Source organism: Panthera uncia, chromosome D1 (assembly GCF_023721935.1).
Source record: "Panthera uncia isolate 11264 chromosome D1, Puncia_PCG_1.0, whole genome shotgun sequence".
NCBI lineage: Eukaryota > Metazoa > Chordata > Mammalia > Carnivora > Felidae > Panthera > Panthera uncia.
Window position 1 is genome coordinate 77,407,417 of NC_064808.1, and position 26,161 is coordinate 77,433,577.

Consider the following 26,161-nt stretch of genomic DNA (forward strand, 5'->3'; position numbering starts at 1 on the left):
CAGTAGCTAATTTGGGGGGTTCCTCTCATTCCTAAAAAATCAAAATCCCTAGGACACAACCTAAATGACATTCCTAATTAGAACACCAATGCCATCTAGTGGTCACATTTGCAAACTACAGGCTTACTGGTGAACAGAAAAGTAAGTGGTGCTGCTTCAGAATGCACTCTGAATGAATCTCAGATGAGCAAATAAGGTTTCCTACATGTACACTACTCAGCCAATAAAAAGTTTAAACCAAAATTTCAGCACAGTGTAGAAAATTTAGTTCCTGGTCCACAGGAAGCATACAGTCTGGCTCTCTATATAAAGACCTACATAAAATTCTTAAGTTGGGTTATAAACACGATTTAGAAAAAAGACTGAGTCCAACTATAAATGAGACCATGAAGAGCTGGAATAGAAATATGGGTATAGTATTTGATAACAAAATTTATTTTGGAGAAATATTATTCAGATTTAGGGCAAAAAGTCAAAGAAAGGTCAAATTAATGCACTTGTAAATTCAGGAAGAGATGGAAAATGATCAAAGTACAACACACATATGAAACTCCTTTAAAATAAGATACAACAAATTAGAACATAAGAAGGTATTAGAGATTTTTATTCCAGATTGAAAAGATTTGCATAAACAGATAATATTTGGAGACATACCTGGTCATGAACAAATGAACTAGGTTTTGTTTCTTTACAGAAAATAATTATATATGAGAACATCTTGGTGAGAGAACGCTATACAAAATGGAAAGTAGACATCTATAATAGCAAGTATATTAAAACTTAATGTACATCCTTACACTAAAGATATATTTAGGAAAAAAATGCACGTGTTTATCTAACAAGCTACTGAATACAATCAGTAAGTAAACCTTACCGTTAAATTAGTAAGATTTCAACTTTTACTCCTGTTTTGTAAAATCTTAGTTAAACTGACAGTGTCTTTTGTTCTTTCCTAAGTAAAAACATTTTTGTTAGACCAAGATGTCACAGGATGAGCTTAAGGGCCACTCAGAGGTCGGTAATGTCCATAGCTTCCATAAGCAAAAGTCGGCACTCTGAGCACCAAAATCGTCAAATTAGAGCTCATCTCTCAGACCTCTTAATGCGTTTAGCTACAGATGTTATCAAGACATCCACAAAGTGGGCTATGTTCTTTAGTGTTGGTTACCGGAACAGCTGTTAAATTAATTAAGTCAGTATATTTTCCAAGTCTGATTAAGATATGTTTATTTCTGCTTTCACAAAACAGCTGTGATGTAAGTACTAAAACTGATGTTCTAAGAAACCCAAAATAAAATTAAAATCATCATCTGTTGTCCAGTTCAAGTAAAAGTTTACTTTTGGATCTTCATGTTTTAGTTATATTTATAGGGAATACAGGTGTACGTTGACAATGCAAGGTTTTGATTAATTTCTCAGTATTTTCACATTCACTATTATTTTCAATATATAACATAGAAGATTAAAACATCAAAACAGAAAAATGCAAATGCTGAAAGTGGCTCCAATAAGCAAAGCAGGTGATTCAAGAAAGGATTATACCTGACTTGAATTGAGTATTGCCCTCTGTTTCCCTTCATGTTATGGCACAATTTGTTGACAAATAATGTAGCATTGGTCCCGTGACTAGAACCTAGAACCTTCTATGAGTCAGATGAAAGGAGAGGAAAGGAGGCTGTGATTTAAAGAAAAATATCTGTAACACAAATAAGACAAAACCTTAGAGGCAACTCAACTACTACAGATGTGCTACATCTGCTCACTTGCCCACTGGGGACTAGGAAATAAAGAGATTAAGACATTTACACAAAGATGGTTAGACAACAAGATCAGATAAGCAACACGACAGCTTGGTCAAGGTACTATAAGCATAGCATGGAGAAAATGACTCACTAAACCACTTAACCCACTTACAAACAATATTTTTAATTCATTTAATGTTCAAATGATATTTTATCAGGGTAGACAATGAGCTGGCTATTTTTAAAATGTCACTAACAGTCTGAAATAGAAACAAGCGATCTTTTTAATAATGACCTTTTTAAAGTAAATAGCATTGCGATTTTATAATGGGGCATGAATGCCTATGACTTTTAAAGATAATATAAGAGCAATATTTTAAATTCCCATCTTCACATAACAATAAAAGAAATGACTAGTTATGATGCATGTGAAAAGATTTGATGGGTGCTTGGAAAACATGAGTTAGCTTGTTTCTTCTTGGCAGACCTCCTGAAAGAAAATTTTTCCTGCTTCTTACCTTACGCACTGCTGTTTTCCTAATTTCAAATGTTCACCTGCTTATACCTGAACCTTGTGGATGTAATAACAGAGGCACATGACCTATAGACCAATTTAAAAATATGCACTACAACAAAAATAGATTCCACAATAGCAAAATTCTAAATTTTTCAGAAAGATGTAGAAGTCAAGGCTTATTTTGTCTATAGTACATATATAGGTATTAATATGGAATATATAATACTAGTATTGAATTTACAGTTGCATATTATATAATGAAATATTTTAAATTATAAAATAAATGAAAATATAGTCACTCATTCCGAGTCTTGCTGCAATATATCCCTGTAACCTAGTCACTCCTACGTTATGACTTGATATGACTTGAAATTAACATTCTAAATTTGAACTGACAGAAATAGATCTTACTATTCCTAATTAACCAGATTCAACATCTCTTTTCCCACCCTCTAAATGATCAGATAACCTCAAAAGGAAAAGTGCTTTACATTATCAATATTTGTTACACAAATATCTTCATGCCTAATTATAATCATCTTTTTTGTAAAATGTCAAAACATCATAAGCCTTTGTATTATTTTATTTCAAATAATTAACACACCTATGTCATTTGAAACATACATCTCCTTGTTCATGTTAACTGTGGGAGGGTACCACGAATCATGTGACCAATAGCATTTCCTTCTTTAAATTGGCTACTATCTTAATGGTAAACTTAAGGCCATTTTTAACAAAATATAAATGAGTTTTTCTGTCTAAACCTCATTCCTGGCTACCTGTCTCTCCAACTATCTATCACGTTACCCTATGTCTTGATTTGACTGACCTACATTTTTGATTAATTTAAAAAAAATTAATAAGCCAACTTAATTTTTTTCTGAAATGAAAGTTGAAAGAAAATATATGAAATATATGAGGTGATGACACAAATGCCAAAATTATCAAATCAATTGCAATATAAAGGTGTTCAAGGAAGTAAAGAAAACTGTAAGCAAGCTTGTCTTTTCTATCTCCTATTAAGGCTGAATATGCTCAATTATAACAAACATTTAAAGGGAAAAACCTCACTGCACAATAAAAAAAAATAATGTTTTAAGCTTTTAGACTTTGAATCTATGTTGTGATATATTTAAAGAGGTTATAAAAGTCCGGGTGATTCTCTCTGTGAACCAAGAGCCTGACACAGGAGTGAAGCTAGTGAAGCAGAGAAAAAGCCGAGAGAAGTCAAATCTCGGCAACAATCCCTCAGTTAACACAAAGAAAATAACCTAATTACTGGAAAGCAGGGAAAAAGAAAATAAAAAGTATGGAAGGGTAGAGAAGCATTAGATGTGAACACACAAATTTGTCTTTGCTATGGAACAAGAAATCAGCCCAGATCCTGAGGGTGGCCATTAAAAGCAGAGGCTGTATGTTCTCACAACATGTGTGGATGAATGAGAAGAAGCCAAGAAACAGTAAAAAGACTAATTTTAATTACCAGAAAAGCTGTAAGAGAAACAACAGAGAGTTGGTGGTAGGAAGGCTTCCAGCTACAGGCTGCGTGGCACTGTACTCTCCTTACCAATTAGAGCCAGTCAGACCCCATTGAGGGATTAAGTGAGCAGAAGAATCAGCCCCAGTGCAGGGTCAGGCTGGACTCAAACACACATGCAAACCGGACACCAACCGACAGCGGGTGTAACCTGAGGCTCTCACACAGTCTCACAGAGACAGATGAACAGAAACAGAAAACAGTGCGTGGGATTTCTTTTCCATTAAACACAGGTGCTAATCGCTTTATCTATGGAAATACATTGCCAAGGACGTGCAATATAATTTCTGTAACAAACTCTTAGCATCAAAGGAATCAAGAGAATTCGAGAATGACTCTGAGATCGAGAGAGGAAAAGTAAAGGGGAGGGCTACCAGAACAATAGCACTAAAGCTGCCACACTGTGGATTTACTACCTGTGTTATTTTTCCAATTACATCCATTGTGATATAAAATTTCAGGAAAAAAAAAAAAGGGCCGCTGTCTGAGACTAAGCCGACTATTTCCCTAGGTTACTCAGGACTGACGCGGGGGGGGGGGGGGGGACAACCAAGGAGAAATAAAAACAGTCACAGAGCCTAACCGTCCTGAGATAAAACTCGTAAGTGTGCGAACAAAGAGAAGCGCTTCCCGGTCTGGACCTAGGGACATTCTCCAAAGTGCAAAGTCCAGTAGCAGCGGGCCTCGGTCGGTGCCGCTGCTGTCTGGGGTACGAGCGACCGAGTGGGAATCCGAAAGCAGACAGATAGCGGCCAGCGAGCAGAGGAGGGAATGCTCGTCTGAGATCTCCTGAGCAGTCACCAGCCAACACGATCGCTCTGTAATCTATGAATGTTGAATTCGGAAAGGTTGCGGCGCAGAAAAGCAGGTTGGGGGGAGGGGAAGCCCTCCGCACTTCGGCGCGAAGGGAAATAGCGGTTGACTCGTGAGACGAGTAGAGAAACATATAAAACCCTTTGGAAGCAAACAGACCTTTCAGCCCGGGGACATGCTAAATGAACCTTCTCAGCGAGAGGCAGTGAGGCGCAGGGCGCGGGCGACAGCGACAGCGCGGGCGAGCGGGGAGGGGCGAGGGACCGCTCCGGGAAGGACACAGCCAGTCAGAGGCGCGGGGCGCGGGGCGCGCGGACGCATTGGAGGAAAACACGCGAGCCCCAAACGTACCAGCCTGAGGAGGCGCCGCACCTACTTCCCGATATAACCAACTCCGGAGTGGGGGCGCGGAACTGCGAGGAGGCGGCAGCCAAAGTGCCATTAAAGCTCGGGGCGGAAAGGATGAGTTACCTGGGTCCCCTCTTCAGGGAGAAGCAGGGCAAGCTGGAGGATTTCCTCTGAATGATTAAAAACTCCGCAATTCTCTCCTGCCACAGGCTGAGTGGACTCAAGGAACTGCTCTATCTGAACTGTGTTGACGGGCAGGAGGATGGCAGACAGGAATTGAGAGTCACAGAGGAAGGACAGGGGAGTCCGGCATCTCATTGGTAAGTGGCAGGCATTCCTTTGCCAGGGACTGCTTTCTGTGATTATGCACTTCATCTCCCAGGCACTTAACGATTTTTGACACACTCCCTTCTGCAAAGCCATCTTTTCTTGCCATATTGCCAGAATTTAAAAACTGTAACGTAAAGAGTTGTGTTTTTTTTCCCCCAAACATGCTGTTTTTTTCTTTGCTGAAATTTTATGTCAGAAAAGTTGAAGCATGGAGTGAATATAACCTATTTGTGTATCTCATAATGTCATCCAAAATAAGAGTAAACAATTCCTGCAAGTAAACGGTAAGGTAATGAATGCCAGGTGAGGGGAAGAATTTTCTGCAAAAGAGGGTAAATGCTCAGAAAATAGGATGTGGTTCTCAGATACTGAATGTATGTCTCACGACTGAGCCCTGTATTTGTGGGAAGACAGCCCAATGACTGGGCACCTGGCAGTGCAATAACTTGTTAAAATTCAGGAGGGATGCTCTCTAAGTGGAGTTCTATAAAGTTAGAGAGACCAAGGAAAAACAGTGTCTTGAGTTATGCTGCGGTGTTTTCTAAATGTCATGTAGGGGAATGAGACAGATTTTTTTAAGAAAATAAAAATATGTTCAGACATCCTTATTAAGCTTTTTATTGAGAAGTGGAAGAGAATAGTAATTTGCATAAATATGAACATGGTGTAGAATAGGCTGAGAATTACTCTGACAATCTCAAAAAATTTTAATTAACTTTTTTTTTGGGAAAACAAGGATCCAATAAATATTTTAGAATTGTTTTATTTAAAAATTTTATTACCTCTTTAGCGTGAACAATACAATACAGTCACGTAATTTAAATGCAGATTTGGAAGCAGAAAACTTTTAAACTGTCATATGTGAAATGCCTTACCTATATTCAATCCATCTGTATTTTTTTCTAATTGAAAAGATAAAATAATTTAGAGACACCATACCTCCACCTTGATTCTCAATTTTACCTGGGGAAATAAGGATGAAAGAAATAGATATTCATTAGGGTACTAGCATTAAAAAACACAGACAAATAAATAGTGGGTCGATTTTAAAAAATTAGTGAAGGTATAATTGATTACTATTGAACTGTAACAGAGCTACAGAAATACTTAGGACTATCATAGCAAGCTAGAAAGAGTTCGTCATGATTGATACTGTGATCCTAAACATAAAAGAATTACTAATGATGAGGTCATTATTTTTTTCAAAGGGCCTGTAGCCAATTTTAAGCAACTCACAAATGTTTCTTTGTATATTTTCCTACTGCATACTCACATGAGTTGTATGTGGACCAGTATATTGAATCTCAAACTTGATAGGTATATGTTTCCTCTGACGCAACTCTAAAGAAACTCCAAAACAATATGACTGTGTAAGAATATGTGACATAAAGCAAATGCTTACAAATTAAAGATATTACATACAAAGACCAACTAAGTTTAGTGAGAGAAAAAAAACACAAAATGCAAAGTTACAAGTCAAAAAAAGGAAATGTGCCATAAATAATGAAATAGAATTTGAAAAATAACAAGTGGACTGTGGTGAGATGATATTAAAGCATATTTGAAATAGAAAATTAGTGAATGTTTATTACAATATAAAGTGTCAAGGTTTTTGTGCAGGGGTTGGTGCACCCTTTACATTTTTCTAAAGCTTAAAACTTCTGAAAACTAAGGAATGAAGAGAAAAACATTTTAATTTCTTCTTTGATTGCATACACAGTTGAATAGACAGAATTCTCAAAGTTAGAAAAAAGAATATTTGTCCTGATAGATTAACTAAATGCCAGACTTTGTAAATTGTGAGGCAAATGTACACCACAGTATGTTTAGAAATAGATCTGGGAAAGTACAATTGTGGAATTTTTTAATGGACCGCTGAAATACCTTAGTTTCCCTATCAGAGCAACCCTTCAACTATTAAGTGGTAAATAAATCTTTAGTAGGTTAGGAAGATTAACTAAAATCAAACAGTGAACACACACATAGGCTATTAAAAATTAGTTGTTTGTGCACGTTTACTTCAATTGTATGGGTCCAACTGAGAAGAACTGTTTGTTAAAATGGAACAGGTTTGGCTAAAATATAGTTCTATAAATATATTTTTTATTTAACAGTTTAGAAGACCTTTAGCACCTTTAGATTAGAGATTAGAGTGTGGTTTAATCTCAAAACTGATTTGGTAATAAGGACCAGAGGGTGTCAGTAAAGGGTAGAGGGCTCTCCAGATGAAGAAAGGAAGGGGTTGCTATGCTGCCCAAGTTATTTTGGAGTTTGTCTTAACTCCTAGAGAAAACAAAAGGCATATTTTATGAAATTAAAAATTTGCCTAGATGGCTTTAATAGTGTAAAGATGATTTGACTACATTTAAGTTCCATTACTAACACAAGTTTTATAGCAGCATTTAGTGATTCCCCATCCAATTTAGGATTTTATGGGGCCAAGGTTTAAAATGTTTTTTGCTTAATCCATCCTATCATACATATTTTGCTTAGCTACATTGTCTTTGAACTGTCTGCTTTTTAAAATATATGTTTTCTTAAAATTTTGTTAAGAGATTGGAAATTTTATCTTAATTTGAATGTGTCCATATGTTTATATAATTTGGCAACTTAAAACTCTGACTTCAAGATCTCAGATTTATTTACTCCTTTTTTTATTGCTGAAGATACAAACATAAAATAAGAGGTGTGTATTTCTGACAAGATATTTTCTTAGATTGGTGTTATAAGGCTGTGCTAATATGTCACATGAACTTCTTAGCACTTTATAGCAGGAAAGAGGCTGGTCGGAAGCTCAAAGCAGTAGAATGTTTGCCGAGGTCTATTTTCTGAGCATTTGTGATCAATAATTCCACATTAGAGAATGGTGCATTTTAAAAAGTAATGAGTAATATAAAATCCCTTAATATAATATTTAGGAATAAAAACTATTTAAGAGCTATGTCCAATATCCCTACCTATGCCCAATTAATTTCTCCTTTTATGATTTTTTGATATCCAAATGTATAATGTTAGAAGATTTCTGATAAGCAGCATAGTATCAGTTAATATTTTTCTTAAACTCTTGGACATTCTTTTAGTTAATTATTTTCATTAAGAATGAATAAAACAAATTTGGTAGTGTTTCATTGATACACTGAATATGAGAGGAATTTTTAAACTGCTTTATTGTATATATTTACCTTCTAGGAAGATAAGGTTTTGCAGTTAAATTATTTCATCAAAGTTATTTGTCAGTATTAAATTATACCCCATGAACTTGATATCAGACCATGTATTAACTTCATTCATGTTTTATCTATTATAAACATATGTATATTCCAAAGAGAGCATTTTTATCCACATCAACCCCTTAAATTAAAACACAAGTCTTTCACATCATATTCCACATTGTTAGATATTGTATTTTTGACTTTCTAGTCTTCTGAAACATCAGTTCATAAGACTTAAAGCCAGCCAAAGTATGGAAGCTCTTCTTCTCAGTTTTATAAGGAAATAGAACCCTAGAAATAGCCCATAAAGTAATCCTGGGAAGGAAATCAAAGTTCTGTCTTTTCATGGACATCAAAAAAATCAATACATCCAACATTTCTTAAGCTATTATAAAATAGTGTGAGAACTGTCATTCTCAAGAAACTTTAGAGAGCATGGGTGTTCATTTCCCGTGTGTTCTTTAAGCTGGAATCCCTTGTGACCATTGTCATTTTTAAACAATTCCAAAAATGGATGCATTTGACAATACAGTTGTAAAATGGATTTTTTTTTGTCTTCTCAGTGGTTCCCTAAAAATCCATAATGACCTAAATAACTTGCTTCCTTGTGGATACCACTTTTATGCATTTTTAGCAAGTGGATTTCTCTTACATGATCCAGCAGGACTTGCCCATTTTCCTCATATCTGTCAAGAATCCAAGTATTCCCTATACTTATAAACGTGAAAAAAAGTTGAGCTCTTGATAGAAAATAAAGTATTAACATAGTTGTATGAGCCTTCCTGCAAACATTCCTTTATAGTTTGTGTCTTTATTCTAAAATATGTCCATGCTTAAGCGTTAAAGTAGCTAATGTGAACATTATCCAGAATTTAAGCAATTGTATATCTGGGCAAGGAGGAAAATCAATGTATTTTATTTATGAGTTATCAAAAATTCTTTTGCGACCATCAATAGGATAAGTGTAATTATATACATAAAGATTTTATCGGCCTGGGATAGGAATCTGCTCCTTATCATTCTATCTTATCATTATAGCTGTTAAATGCTCAAGATGATTTCATCTTCCATTGTCATCCAGTAGTAACTGTAGCATATGGATCTTAGGAAGGGAAATTTTGCTGGTCACTTAGGTGATGAAAGGTGAATTAAAATTCTCTTCCTATTGATAGACATAATATTGTAAGAAAAATATATTATAACAGGATAATTATAGTTATAATGTGTCTGGATCCATAAACATATTTTTAAATATATTTTAAGGAAGATTTCACTGGCTCCACAAGTTTATATTTATGAAACAACTGGTAGAGAAATGGTATATTTATTGGGTGAAAAATTTACTTGTATGCATATAAATTTTCATCTTTATTTTCTCAAATATTTAATTTCTTATTTAAAAGTGTTAAAGAACTTTTCTGAAGCTAAACCAAACATTATATAAACCAAATGTAAATATTATTTTAATCCTCCTGGGTTCTCCCATTTCAATTTTATATAAGAATTCACTTTTCAATTATGTCATATTTGCTGAGATATTGTATTTTATAGTCTCGGAAATGACAGAATTCGATGAAATTATTGGAATTAAGTTGAATAGTAACTGGAGGATACAGATGAGTGACAGTAGGAAGTTAAAAAAGACTTCTTGTTTTCTAGAAATAAATTTTTATTCAATTGGTATTTCATGATCATTAATGTGAAATTGTTTCCTGTGCTTCTAAACAAATTTAATTGCCCTCAAATATTTCTGAAATCATTAGAAAAGGTCTCATATCGAATCTTAGTTAGATTTTATGTTTTGCTTTATTGTGTTGGTTTGAAACTTTCCTCTTCATATTCTTCTCCAAAAGATACAGACTAATCTCATGTCTTATATTCAAAAATTAATAAAACAATTTGCTAGTGATCATTAATTTTTCTAATTTTGGGTATATTTTATAATAGGAACTTCAAAAGTCATATCATTTGTAATAGAATTGAAACCTTAAATTTCATAATTCAGTACTCTTCCTCTTTCAATGCCATTATTCTAATGGCAATATATGAGCTAGTGAATGAGTTTCTAATGTTAAAATAACCATCTCATTAAAAATAACCACAGATATCATAGGTCACTAATGATAAGTAGATTATCAGGACATTTAGGGAACAGTGACAAAATAATATCATTTAGTATTAGAAGGAGCCTTACAGAGTGCATACGTATTACCACAAAGAGTAACAAACAGATATAAACAGGTGAAGTGCTCTGTTCAACATTACATTTAATGGAAAAAATAGAATTAGAACCCTATTTTTTTTTTATTTCTTGGTCAGAGCTTTTTATAGTTTATACTTTTTATTTTGCTATGAAAATATTAATTAGTTTTATATCTTTTAAGTCAAGATTACTACATAGTATACTTGTAAAACATTGTCTTTTAAGATTAGAAAATTTAAAATTGAAATATGTTAACTAAGAGGAAACAGCTATACCCACATTCTCTTAACCAAGAACTGAATGTCTAGCCAATGTAATTGCTGGATATAAAGTTTTTCAAATGAACTTAGTGTGTACTCAACAGTTAAATAGGAGGCTTTTGACAGTATCAATTAAGAAACCTGGAAATGCAAGTAAGAAAAGAAACACAAGTGACTTTTTTCCACCATATATTTATAAAGGACTGTATATTTTTTTGGTTAAAACTTTTTTTTCCTGAATTGGCAGTTTTTTAGTTTTTTGTTTATTTGTTTGTGGTTCTTTCAGTAATATGTGTTTAATGACACACTAAAATGAGATAGAAAGTCAATGAGAAATGTAGCTAAGAAAATGTTCCTGTGTATTGACAAGTTTGGATAAAATTTAAATCATGAGCTTCCATAGGATAGTAATGATTTTGGAGAATTTAATAAAATGCAAAGCAGAAAATGAGTCTCTAGAAATAGGTACCATTCCTCTGAGTTTTAGAATTAAAATATCAACTTGTATAAAAACTCTAGCTTTACTGCTGTAATACTAAAGGAAGTTAATACAGAACACATTTGAGTCTGTAATAGTATTTAGTTTATCACTGTGTCTGAACCAAATTTCATCTATGCTTAATTTTAATAATGTGATGTAATTATTTAAACACTTAAGCCTGGGAAGAAAATTAGTTTTCACTGCAATATGTATTGTAGGTTATAAGCTTTAAGTTATCTGTCTACCAAAATATTCTGTTTTTGCATGAGGCACAATGCTGCCCTAATTGTGGAAGGCAATATTGAGATGTATAGACCATGAGCTAAAAAATTCTATGGTAGAACCGAGGGTAAACTATAATATGAGCATAGTGCAACTCAAGTGATTATACATTGCTAGGTTTATGGTACAACATTGTCTCTCAAACCTTTCATTGTCACGTATGACAAGAGAATTTTTGTATGTCCATATGGGCTGACTTCATATTTTAAGACTCTCATTTACTTTAAATACTGAATATTTAAAGGTGACAAATATAGTAAAGATGAAGTGAAAGACAATGGCTAAAATAATATCTAAACTGAATTTTTTTACCCTATGCATATTGCCAGATTTTGCAAATAATTAGTAGAAAATATAAAATATATTCTCTAAGTCCAATGAATAAGTGGTCCTTAATATTCTTTGAATTTTTACTTTCTTTGGATATTTACTTACCTACAACTTATTTTGAATTCTTCAGTATTTTCCAAAAACAGTAACCTTAGTAAGAAAGAATGGTTAAGATTTAAGTTAAATGATCCATAACTGATTTTATGAAAATCTACCACATTAACTGTGTTTAAAAAGTTATGACTATATTTGTTTCTCATTTTTTAAGGTGGTCTTGTTAGTATATGCTTTAATGTGTAACATTAATAAAGAGACAATTCTTTCAAGTTTAAAGCGATTTCTACATCGTTTCACTCACTCAAATGGTCTAGTGTGTGCAGTTGTAGTTAAGTAAGAATATAAAGGGGAATAAATAGTTTATGAGCTGGTGGAGGAAATAAACATATAGGGTAAATGTGGTTCAATGTAAAATGTACAGTGATAGCACTGTATACAGCTAAGATGCAAATATTCAAAGTGTTCTCCTTTTGGAGACTACTGTTAGTTTTCTCCTACTGAGTCTTTCCAGCTTGGAGTATTTTATGCTAGCTCTCTAATTGCTGCATTTACTTCCTACTGCCTAAGTTATTTTGAAGTAACTTTGATTCCAAGACTCACCTAACCACTTTAAATGAATGCTGTGTTTTTCTACATCTCATTATAGTGCTAACTTTAGTATCTTAGAACCATCCAGGCTCTGATGATAGAATTGCATCTTAGGTAAAATAAATGTGGCATGCTTAGATGCTGTGAAAAGATACATTTCTTACATGTGATAATAAATAAGCTTTATTTCTTTCTATGATTAAGTATAGAATATTAATGGTGATGGTAAACCATATTTTAAGGGGTTAGGTTAACTGCAAAGCTAATACAGCTTTACTTACACAGTCCCTTCCAGATAGCAATACTAATAGTAATAGAGGTGTCAGAACAGTAGTAAACATTATTTTGATCATTATAATAATATATATAACATAGGGAGGGCAGTATGGATTAAGGGACTTGGTGTTTGAATTTTAGAGTTCAGCCTTGGTTCCACAACTTGTTAGCTGTTTAATTTTAGAAGACTTACTTAACCTTTCTTTATATGCAAAATTAGGATAACAACCATCATGCAGTTGTGATAATATTAATATAAAAATAAACAATCTACTTCTCAATAACAAAAACGACAGTGGTAGAAACATCAAAAAAGTCTGGGAAGAAAACTTGTTTTCACTCCAATATGTATTTATGTAAGATATAAGCTTTAAGTTGTCTGTCTATCCTAATTGTAGAAAACAATATTGAGATGTATGGACCATGGGTATTTAAAGATTATTCTATATATCTTCTCTTTTATTAAATTAACTTATTTAGAAAGACATTTCTTATAAAATTAGTATACACAAAGCCACTTATTTTTGGCAATCCAAAGCAAGTGAGAGGTTTGATCTCAGCAAGTGAGAGGTGGAAAATTGTCAGTTCGGACACAACTTGATAAGAAACTTAAGAAAATGTACTAGTAAACATAATTATTGAGATATTAGTCACACATTCTGAAGACATTGGAGGAACAGAAATAGTCATTGTGCGGATGGATTAAACTGAATTCCCAGACAAAATAAGATTTTGTACTAAGAAGAACTAAGATTTGGCGGAAATTTCAATTATGGATTGGTAAAGACTCTTTTCAGTTGGTGGAAAGACAGGCAGAAAGAAGATGAATATGTAAAAGGAAGTAGGAAAATTAACTAATGTAAAGAAAAAACTCTAATGCAAAGAGAGAAGTTAAAATACATCGAATGCGATGTAAAGGATTCTGAGAGACATGTAAAGTATTGGGATTTTATCAAAAACAAGAGGCTAATAGTTCATTTCAAGATTAGATGGCATTTAAGATGAGGGTCAGCCCCAGTTTTGCACGTAGCTGTGACTTGGGCAAATCACTTCCTCAGTTTATTATCCTCTTAAGAGAGTTAAAATCAATAAACCTAAAGGATATTTTGGGGGGTTTTGATACACTGTAATTTAATGGCCCCTATGTGAGTTATGAGATTTTGATATACACAAAAGTTGAAAGAAACAAAACTGTTGGTGTTGACAGCTTAGTCTAGGATAGATTCCACCAAACAGATATAATGAGACAAGACATTGCATTCATAGCGCCTGGAGAGGCCATGGAAAAAGCATGGACTTCCTACTACCCAGATTTCCTCCTGATCCAACAGCTTCCCTATGTGGTTCCCCGAGAAATACAGAAACTTTTCTAAGCTTCTGTTTCTTTACTTGTAAAAGAATGATATTAACTACTGTTTTACAGGTTTTTTGTTTGTTTTGTTTTTATAAGAAGGAAACAAGAATGGTTTCAGGAGTCAAGATTATTTCCTTCATATCTTTAGGTGCAATTGCTTACAAATTTGTTTTTTTAATGCTTAGGTTCAAAAAATATTTGAAGACAGAAAAGTAATATAAATTTTGTATAAATACACATCGGCACAATCGGTCCAGTTTTCCAAATATGAGGAAAATCACTTATTTTATTGATATGGAGATGTTTTATTTTCCTTTTATGGTCTTAATTTTACTTGCATGTATTGAAAGAGATTACTGGCTGGGGTCTTTTTATTATATTGTGTTTTTGCTTTGTCTGTTAAAGGAAGTATTTAATGTTCTTTTATAGAATTATTTAGAGCATTGATTCTATTTTGGAGATGGAGAGGAGATGTTCAGATATTGTCTTTGAATCCCATGTAATTGCAAAATGGTATAGGATATATTCATTTGCAAATACTATGTTCCTCTGAGTATTTTCTTCTTTCAATTTTAGTACATGTTTTGTTACTTAAAAAATAATTTTATGAAAGTAGCTCATGCTGCAAATATTATGTTAAAAACAAATAGAAACTGAAATCTTTTAAATAGCAAATCGTCAATAGATTTTAATGCAAACAAATGATTTCATTTTAGTTTGCAAACATTTTACAGATTTTTTTCTACAAATGATATTTAGGTATATAATTAGATTCTGGCTTGGCTACTATGACAATAAAATTATTAAGTAAACACAGTTTGTGTTTAATATGGTGAATTATGTGCCTCTCTATGCTTTGTATTTGTACAGCCAATCAACATCTTCCTTAAATGTTTGCTGATTATTTTACTATTGCAGAAAATTCAATACAATGCAAAGATTGGAAGAATCAAATCTCACACACAATAAAGTCTCTTTCAAAAAAAGAATATTAAGACTATACTGCTTATTGAGGAAAAATAGGAAGGTGGAGAAAGCCACAAAGCAGACAGGAGAGGGAGCTGATAGAAAGGAATTTCACAGCATTTTATGAGGAAATGATTAAATAAGTATTCATATCATGAGATACTTTAAAAAAATGGCCTGAGGTGCTATTTCACCTGAAGCAAAGATGTCTTTTTATCTTTTCTGCGTGTGTTTGTTTTATAAGATAATAGGCTTTAGATATAAATGCGTGGTTGATTTTGTCAGATTGAATCTTGAAATGCCATTTATTCAAAAATATATAGTTGCCTTGATAAACATTAATTTAGAAGAAAGAAATGACTTTGTGTTCTCATTCTCATGCATATTACTTCTCTTTAGATATTCTGCATGATCAGATGTCTCCTACATATGAGAACTTCAATACATGTTTAAAAGTTAAGACAACTATCTTGATCTAACTTCATATTAACTACCTTTCTAAAGGTAATCTCTGTTAGGTTAAGTGTTTGTCCGTAGTTAATGTTTGTGTAAATGGTCTCAGTTCAATTTCTTTTTTATATGAAGAAATTATTGTTAGTTTCTTGTAGCCTTATATTTCAAACACATTAGGGTAATTCAAGTTTTCTTGAATGAGCAAGAAGAAAACTCAAATGACAAATAAATATATCTTCTTACCTAGCTTTTTTCTCCTTGGCAAAAATAATACACTGTTTTAAGGGTTAATTTAAAGAGGCATAGTTTTGTAGAGGAATTATTTTCCAATAACAAAAGATAATTATAATTTTTTTCCAGCTCATCATTGATAAAAAGTGGAATGCTAAGAATGACTTCAAATATAATCCTAACATACTTTTTGTGACGTTACAACTGATCTGTTCTGTTGGGGTATTGTCAGCCTGGTGACCATACGATAAACAGCTCTCAAAGTCAGAATCTTGATCAAGTGAATACTGTTGTCATCATCTGTTTTTTATCCTAACATTATTGAGTTGACAATGAGCATTATAAAAAGAATATAATGAAAGCTGAATCTCTGCCCTAAAATTTCTTCTAGTTCTGTGCTTCAGGGGTAGAAGTGCAGAACTAGAAGCCATCATCAACAGGAATTTTTACATGCACCCTTCCAAAAAATGTTGTATCTTTTTTATTCATAAAATAATTTTGGGTGCCTACATAACAATTCAAAAGGTACATAATTTTTGAACACTGTAGACTATGTCATGATAAAGATAAGAGTATAATTTATATACATAATCCTTCTCCTAAAATCATTTATCAATTTATTTTTATATGCAAAGACAAATGTGAAATAAAAATTCTTATATGCATTTTTACATAAGTGTAAGTAGATCTAGAAGCAAAATTCCCAGGTAATTGAGAATGTGCATTTAAAATTTTAGTTTTACTGCCAAATTAATCTCCACAGGGATGATTCCAGTTAACACTTCCACCAACAGTGTTTTAGAATATCTGTCTATCCATATTTTGAATATTTTCACATGTTTTTAAAATATTTCTTAGTCTTACATTACTACCAATCCCCAATTTAACTCTATTAAGTTGATTTTTTTTTCTTATTTCCTTTACATACTAACTGAAACCAAGACACAAATGGCAGCAGGAAGTCAATTACAAATGTTTTGAGGCATTGCTCAATTTTCTAGGAAAGCACATTGTGAAAAGCAAGAAATATTTGTATAAGTAACATCATTTTGTTTCCCCTCCAATGCAAAAGATCCAGTTGGGGTATGAAAAAGAGAAGACAGACAGTTCTACGTGGGTAGAGCAGAAAAGGCTTCAAGCAAAGAAAAGATTCTGGATAAATGAATCCTCTCACATTCAAACCAGCCTTCTAAATCTTACAACACTGGTTCAGGGCATCTTTCAGTAGAATAACATCTCCAGCTTTGTTTCTTTCCTTCTGTTCTCCAACATGTCAGCCATTATGATGGAATAATCTTTCAAAGATTCAGACCTGGTCATGCCATTTCTTTTATAAACTACTTTGCATAACATAAACAAGTAGATTTTTAAAAATGTTTATTTATTGGGGGAGTGAGAGGAGAGAGAGAAAGGGGGAGGGAGAGAGAACGAGCGGAGGAGGGGAAAAGAGAGGAAGGGAGGAGAAAGAACAAGCAGGCCCATAAACTGTGATATCTGGACTTGATCAAGAGCTGGATCTTCAATCGACTGAGCCACCCTGGTGGCCCAACATAAACAAGTGAAATTTTATTTAATTAAATTAGCCCTTTTTCCTAATGTATAATGCTCTAGATAAAATAATGCTTTAGAGATACCAGAATTGAGAAATACCACATAGAAGTAGCGTTAGGATACATCATGACACAGAATGAGCTCTCAGCAAGTGTTTGGGTTTTTGGTTTTGTTTGTTTTTTTTTAAGTTTTATTTATTTATGTTTGAGACAGAGAGTGAGCGAGCACAGGCAATAGAGGGGCAGAGAGAGAGAGAAGGAGACACAGAATCTGAAGCAGTCTCCAGGCTCTGAGCTGTCAGCACAGAACTCAATGTGGGGCTCAAACTCACAAACCGTGAGATCATAACCTGAGCTGAAGTCAGATGCTTAACCAACTGAGCCACCCAGGTCCCCTAGCAAGTGTTCTTACTATACTTCCACGTAAGTTTAAGTTTGGTCCCTGACCTAACAACATCAATAAAATTATTTGTTTAAGTTCTCTTTTCCTAATTGTGATGAAGAAACCAAACTTGTATGTGCTTGAAAAATTTGTGATGAAGGTTCTTAATTTGTTTTTTATTTTTATCTAAATTATCAATTGACTCACTGAGTTTTGCTTGCTTACATTTGCCTTGCTCCTTTCAGAACATGTAACAATGCTTGAGATAAAGGCATGCACACGAAACCAATACTTACTTTAACACTTCTGAAATATGAGCAAATCTTTTTCATTTTATACATCATTTGTAATGTTCAGCTATTCCACAAAATGAAAACTGCTTAGCACAAAGAAATAAAAAAAGATACATATATTTTTTACAAGTCATTGTAAGATGATATATAGTGAAAAAGAACATTTTTTTTAATGGAAGATGATGTACCATACATTATGTTTGAATTTCACCATTGAATCAAATCACAAGTACCACTAAGTGAAATGTCCTATCTGTAACTAAAGTAAATTATAAACTTAATTATTAGTTCTAGCTATCATATAAAATTTTATTTCAATTCAATAAATTAACAACTAGCTAAAATAATTAGATACCAAAGTTATTATAAGAATAAATAATTTAAAGCTGAAAAGACATTTCCTGTATCTTTTCAATATATTTAAAAGAATTTTTCTTAGATAACTCTTTTGGAATCTAGTTTAAAATAAAGCATAATGTGGAATTTAAGAAACAAAACAAATGAACAAAGGAGAAAAAAAGAGAAGGAGGCAAACCAAGAAACAGACTCAACTACAGAGAACAAACTGATGTTTACCGGAGGGGAGGTGGGTTGGAGAATGGGTAAAAAGGTGATGGAGATTAAGGAGTACACTTGTAGTGAAGAGCATTGGTGGGTGTTGTATGGAAGTCTTGAATCACCATATTGTATAGTAATAACACTGTGTATTAACTAATTGGGATTTAAATAAAAACTTCAAAATAATAAAGTATAATTATCATGCTGTTAAAAATAATAGTTAAAATATAATGTTTCTTCCCATTCTGGCATATATTTTGATAACTAGATTAAAAGTTGAGTTCATAAACTCAATACCATAAAGTCATTGAAACATTAGCAATAAAAAGAGTTGTAAATATGTTTTAGGGAAATGAAAGAAAAAGAAGGAAAATCCTGAAGAGGAGTTCAATACCAAAAAGCTTAAAGGCATTTACAAGCTTTTTCAGGTCATTTAGTACATTTAAGTCTGGAGGTATGCTATTATCTCCTTTATTCCTTGTGCTTATTTCTTCTTTATCTTAAGATACTATTCTTCTTCTAATCAAAAGGTCTCTGTCATTGACAGGAAATGCTATTGAACTGCCCTGAAAGATTCACATTCTTATTTTTTCCATCACTTGATAAACTCAGAAAAGCCATGCTGCTGTTCATCATATTGTTTCTGCCTCAATAGAAAACACTAAAAGTAAAAGCAAATGGAAGACCAAGAAGTCTTTTTGAAATTAGGGAAAAAGAGAATTTGCAGCTGTTAAACACACAAATACTAACTAGAATCACAAAAATTCCAGTGTGCACAATTAAAATTGTCTTCTCATCTCTGAGATTTTACAAAATAGTGGGCAGTTGCTTAATAAGAGAAATGATGGATTAATGTTCACACTAGCTGCTGAGCACTGAATCCAAAAACAGAAAAGAAACTGATTGTTAAATTAGCTTCTGTGGTCCTCCTGGTGACAAATAGATGGCTTGCAGCAATCAGCAGTACTCTACAAAATATTTAAAAGGACTGCTTCTTGGCATTCCTAAACTTCTATGAAAAGATTTCAGAGACTTTTATATTTTAAAAAACATGTAGTATCTCAGAGAATCAAGAAAAAAACTCAAGTAAATTTTATATACCACTTAAAATTTGTTCAGCAATTTGAGACAAAACATTTTTTAGGGAGACGATGCGTTTTTTCAGGATGGCACTGGGATGGGGGGGATTTATCCTCAACTTTTCCACATTTTTTTTTTAATTTTTTTTTCAACGTTTTTTATTTATTTTTTTTGGGACAGAGAGAGACAGAGCATGAACGGGGGAGGGGCAGAGAGAGAGGGAGACACAGAATCGGAAACAGGCTCCAGGCTCCGAGCCATCAGCCCAGAGCCTGACGCGGGGCTCGAACTCACGGACCGCGAGATCGTGACCTGGCTGAAGTCGGACGCTTAACCGACTGCGCCACCCAGGCGCCCCTCCACATTTTTAAAGACATAAAATCAATCTGCTAAGAACAGTTAGCAGTAGGTATTTGCTCAGTAGCAGAAGGATAGGAATTTAGAAGCTGGGCTACTAATACCAAGGTGCAAGCTAGGAAAAATTGCTAGAGAAAAAGACAAAAGATGATTCAGTATAATGCAAATATATGTACATTTTGAAAGAAAATAAGAAAATATAATTTAATAATTAGAGCCAAAACTATATATTATGATTTTTTTGAATTCCAAGTACTATAAAAACTCAAAAACTAAAGGCATAACAAATTATTATACTTGGAAAAAACTCCTGTAACAAAGGTTATCATGAAAATAATTATATACATCCGATTAGATATGAAATAAATACTATACTAGCCTGATTAATTAATGTAATCCTGATATTTGATAATATTTGGGATCATTATTTTAGGTCTTATGTTTACCAATTAACTGTGTTTTTTTCTACATAGTTAAGGTTTTTAAAAACCAGAAGCTATAAAAATTCAAAGAAAAAGAATTTAAGAGATCATGTAAAAATAAAAGTTAAAAAATGTGGACGATTCTTCTAGGTTTATTTGGTGTGTACTATGTGCAAGGCAAGTTGACATTTATATGGAACACATTTTAATTATTAGCAGTATATCAAGTTTACTCTGAATATAGATCAAAGTCTCACAATATCCATTATTTAAATGGTTTTGCTGATCTGTGTATAGAGATATTGTGTGTGCATTCACTCCCTTTTATGGTAAAAAAAGAAAGAGCTATCACAATCTGAAGTATTAACATTTCTTTAGTCACAATTTGAGAACTTATTGTAAATTAAAAAATGAAACTGCAAAATGTAACTAATGCACTTCCAGATAACATAATAATAATAATAATAATAATAATAATAAGCAATTTAGGAGAAACTGTACTATATCAAAAAAGAGAAAGAACTGTAACTTTAACTTGAATTACTCTTCTCAATTCTAAAACTCTCTTTGTAATTTCTCATTTATTCAGTGAGAGCACAAAACTGAATAAGACATGGGCCCTCCTTGGCCTTGAATTTTCAGAACAATACTTCATGTATTTCATGGAGTAGGTATTTCCCATCAAGGAACTTTTCCCATCTATGAACTTTTTTCTTATAATTTCAAAATTTACATGCAAAAATTTACCTCTTAAAACCTTTTGTTCCCACATCTGCTTTTCTTCAGCTATTTTTTTCTCTTCTTTAGGGACTCCATACTTCATATTTCTGCCATTTCTCTAGTATCTTCATTCTCTCCATTTCTATAGTCTTCTTTTGTCCTACAACAAATGCAGGCTGGCCCAGTCTTAAAAATAAAAGTTAGCCTACTCATCATACTTTTGTTCAAGCTACTACCCTGTATATACTACTCTCATACTTTCCTCCTCCTTCTGATTCATTTGTTGGCATACCTTGCCTATCTTCCTCTGAATTCATTGAAGGTAATCTTACTCAAGTATTTATTCTCGTCACCAAGCACATAAGACACTCACCGAGTGCTTATTGAAGAATACATGAATCCTACCATGTTCTTTCATTATTATTTCAATATGATTTCAGTATGAATTTCAATATGATTATGCCCAGGAAATGTGGTGTTAGATATACATAAATGTTATATTATCTAAACTTTCATTAATAATAAATAACATAATAGCAGTAAATTGCATCCCTCACTCTTTATGTTTTTAACACATACAGAAAGAATTCAATGACAGTTACGGGCAATGTGCGCAGTGCTATTTTATGTATAAGATATAGTTTAATTTTGATGGCTCTGAATCAGTAATTATTTAAATATTTTTGTGGACTAAGATTCCCTAATTTGACCATGACAAATTAGGCCTAATTTGATGAATGACAATTTTGGAGAAACGGTACAAATAGTCCTTTGCATATGTACATATGCACACAGAGCTCCCAGCCAAGGCATGAATTCCGTAGGTGCCCACTACTAGCTGAAGGCTTTTTTTGGTATAATAACTTGCCTGATAGCAGCATAGTTTATTATCACATGTTGCTTGAGACTCTACCTTAGTTTCATCATTGTGTTTATTAGTGGGATCTGCTCACTAATGGCACTCATTTTATTTCCTTATAAGTAAGGATTTCAGGGGATTATTTCCCCATTGAGTTTTCTCGAAGTTATATTAAATTCAGTGTCTGTTACTAAGCATCACTTCTTTGATATTAATCATACATAGTACTGAACACTTAGCAGATAGTCTTTCATTCATCTTTTAAAACTGGGAGCTATGATTATCCTAACAGTGTCTTTGGTATTGATACTTGTATCTAGCAATGATCCTGAGATGAGTGATAAAAATGTACTGCATACGTTAAAAAAGTTGTCTGAAGTTCTGAAGATGGCTTCCAGAGCTGCTCATTTATAAGGATAAAGTGAAAACTTTTGCAATTTATTGCAATTCTCATTTCCCAAAGAAATTTGTATGTACAGATATAGCTATATTAATTTAATCAGACAATATGGGGCACCTGGGAGGCTCAGTAGATTAAGCGTCCAACTCTTGATTTCAGCTCAGGTCATGGTCTCACAGTTTGTAAGCTGGAGCTCTGCATTGAGCTCTGTTTTCAGATTCTCTCTCTTCCTGTCTTTCTGCCCCTGGTCCACTCGTGTGCTCCTTCCCTCCCTCCCTCTCTCTCTAAAAATAAGTAGATAAAAAAACTTAAAAAAATTAATCAGGTAATAGATTTTATGAGACCAGATTAAGAACATGCTCCCAAATATGCTTATTTGCACTTAGATCGGAAAAGATTGTGCCATTTTAAGTTAGTTTTCAAAATTAAATATAATGATGCCTAAAATGTTTTTAGATGGGGTTGGGCACATGTGAGTCAATAAGCATTAATTAGTTTTTAACTTTAAACTAAAGTATTTGCAACTATGTAACATATAGGAAATATTACTCTAGGATTGAAATAAGGTTCATACCTTAAATGGTATGCATTCTGGATATATTGAGCATTGTTTAGAACTTCAAATTAATGATGGCTAATATTTATTTGGTGTTTGCTGTATGCTAGGTACTATTTTATGTGCTTTACATAGCACCTAATTTTCACAACAAACTTATGAGGTACTGTTACCATCTCATAGATGAAGAGTCTGAAGCACACAGATATTGAAAAAATTCACTTATGGACTATTAAGGGGCAAGGCTGTTTTTGCACCCAAGCAACTAATTTGTTCACCATGACTCTCCTTATTATAAGATTAATAATAGAGAGATATTTCGAAATTTCCCCATTACAGTTTCATTACATTTTCATTATTATCATTCTATCTTGGGCCTACCCTTTACAGGGGACCCTGCTTTACATTTTTTTCCAGCCAGGCACCATCCCTGAAGGAAAGGATTTTGATAACCATGGAGAATTATTTCTTCTGAGCTTATACCCACCATCCCTTGCTATAGGTCACACTAGAAAACTGAAACCTCAGAATTCTTTCATAAGGTGACATGAAGCCTATCCCCAGGTCCTGATAGGCCTCTAATCTGGATCCATCTCTTTGGGCAGACTGGTGTGGATATCTGTAGATCTAAAGGGCAGCCAAGATTTAGGGGAGGTGAAGGCAGCTTAGAATCATGGTCTGGAACGCCCGCCTTGTATACAAAGCCTCTTGTGGTACCGTAGAGTAAATGGGCAGGCTGCTGAGTAGGGACCTTGAGTCAGGGTCCTCAAAGGTTCATGTTTTTGTACCAAACTCTAAGGAGTCTAAAAATTCCAAATTCACAACTGACTTTGCAGAACTTAAAAAGAAGTATGTGCAAAGTTGGAGAAAGAGGCACATTAGCTTGTCTTAAAACTTCTAATTATTTACACTTGATATATGGGTCACTATAAATATTCTTGTCCCAGAGCTTCAAATATTAGAGCAGGTCCTGGCTTTCATGTTTGCAATTATATTTTATGCATATTATAGCATAAGGGATTTGATTGTTACTTTATATTCTTTACCTACTAAGTATGAGACTACATTTTCTCTCTTGTGAATAATGACATAGCTAATGCTTTAAGAGAAAATATAGTACATAATAGAAACTAACTTCATGCTGCTTACTGGGTAACTGGTAGATTAATTTTTATTTTTTATTTTTAATTTAGAAAATTTTTAAAAGTAAACTCTACACTCAACAGGTGGCTCAAACTCACGACCCCAAGATCAAGAGTCTCATAATCCACTGGCACCCCTGGTAGACTATTGTTAGAGACCTTAACACAAGACTCTTACATTGTCCCATTTATCATCAATGCATCAAGAGAGCTCAGACAGTCATACTATATATATATATATATATATATATATATATATATATATATGTATATATATATACATAGATATAGATGATGTAGATAGATATAGATATGGATATGGATATAGATATATATAGATATGATATCTATCTCTCCTTCTATATGAAGAGAGAGAGAGAGAGAGAGAACAGGCTACTATGGGTGGCATTTTGAATCAAACTTAGAAATTCAGATCTTTAGTTGTTTGAACCTAAATTCTAATATCTTCTCTTGTCTTTCAACTGATACTGTCTTCATTTTTTTATGGGTCAGAGGAGTGTGAGTAGAAAAACATGAATGTTAATAATACTTAATGTTAGGGAATTATTAGGATTCAATCAATGACCATAAAAAAACTAAGCTTTTTTTTTTTTTAAGTTCAAGGCATTAAGGAATTAAATACTAACTATATTTTAGCTACTTTCTAAAATAGCAATCTCCCTGTAGTCTATTTTCATTTACATCAAATATCCATTCCTTAATACTTTTTACTGTTCTTTAGTGAAGTATACCACACCTGATCTTTAGATAGTATCATTTCTAAATATTTTAATATAATAAAATAATAAAATTTAGAAGTTAATTCCTATGGCACTTTTAATGTTTTAATTCTTAGGAAATGAGTTTTGCAAACTATGTTTAAAAAACATACTCCCCCTCTACCCAACTCCTTTCTTAAAATATATGCTCCATTCTCTAATCAAGGGTAAGAAAGGCTGTTGACAAATTAATTCAGGGTTCGAGGAGGTACTTCTATGGAAGAATGGAAAGTGTCTGGCTGAAATGGTGTGGGGCCTGAAAACAAGAGAACTATGGATCTTGAGAAATTTAAATTAAATTTTAACTATATAAGAAGGAATCAGTTTCTAGGAGCTATGGTAGCATGCTAAGAAAATCAGTGGAAACACTAAATTTCTCAGTTGTTAGAACTATGCATTAAATGGCAGCCCCAAACTGCATCTGTGTTCATTTATTTATTCATTCATTCAGTAAGTATTTTATCAAGTGCCCACTATATTACAGGCAATACTACTTAAAAATTACATAAAATAAAATTTGAATCCTTACAGAGTTTCAAGAGGGGAAGTGTGCTATATTGTTTATCAAATAAATATTCAAATAATTATATAATCACATATTATTACAAATTCCATAAGGAACAATTTTGCTAAAAGAGAAAATTATGAGAAAGATGTTTCTCTTTCTGAGGAAGTGATGTAGATCCAAGAAAGGTAAACAGTATTCAGGCGAAAAAAGGAAGGAGCATTTGAGGCCAAGGGAACAGTATGTGCATTTAAAAAACAGTGTGTGTGTATATATATGTGTGTATATAGAAAATTAGAAAAATTAGAAAATCATTATACATTATAAATGAAACTTGCCTGTTACTTTTTCTTGGAAAATACATTTATGGTTTTTTATTATATATTTAATAAAAACTCTTCTCTGAACATTGTAAATTGTTTACCAGATTACTAAGTTTAACCATATAATTATTTTCTCAGGAATTTAGCTAGGAATTTAAGCTGAGAGCTAGAAAGGTAAAACATTTTCACTTTAAAAAAATTTATTTAACAAAACATCTTTCACAAAGTCTGATATTTACTGGAAGAGTATTAATA

At 33.0% G+C, this 26,161-nt stretch overlaps 1 long non-coding RNA gene across 4 annotated transcripts in view; it reads left to right on the forward strand.

Moving 5' to 3' along the window:
• Positions 1-4,946: 4,946 nt before the first annotated feature.
• Positions 4,947-26,161, forward strand: part of LOC125938710 (uncharacterized) — a 43,225-nt gene continuing 22,010 nt past the window's right edge. For 3 of the 4 annotated variants that reach the window (XR_007462783.1, XR_007462786.1, XR_007462780.1), the window contains exons 1-2: positions 4,947-5,277; positions 15,696-15,800. This is a non-coding gene — a long non-coding RNA (uncharacterized LOC125938710). Of the gene's footprint in view, positions 5,278-15,695; positions 15,801-17,052; positions 17,368-26,161 lie in introns of those variants that run through there. The other variant, XR_007462782.1, reaches the window with a different exon arrangement.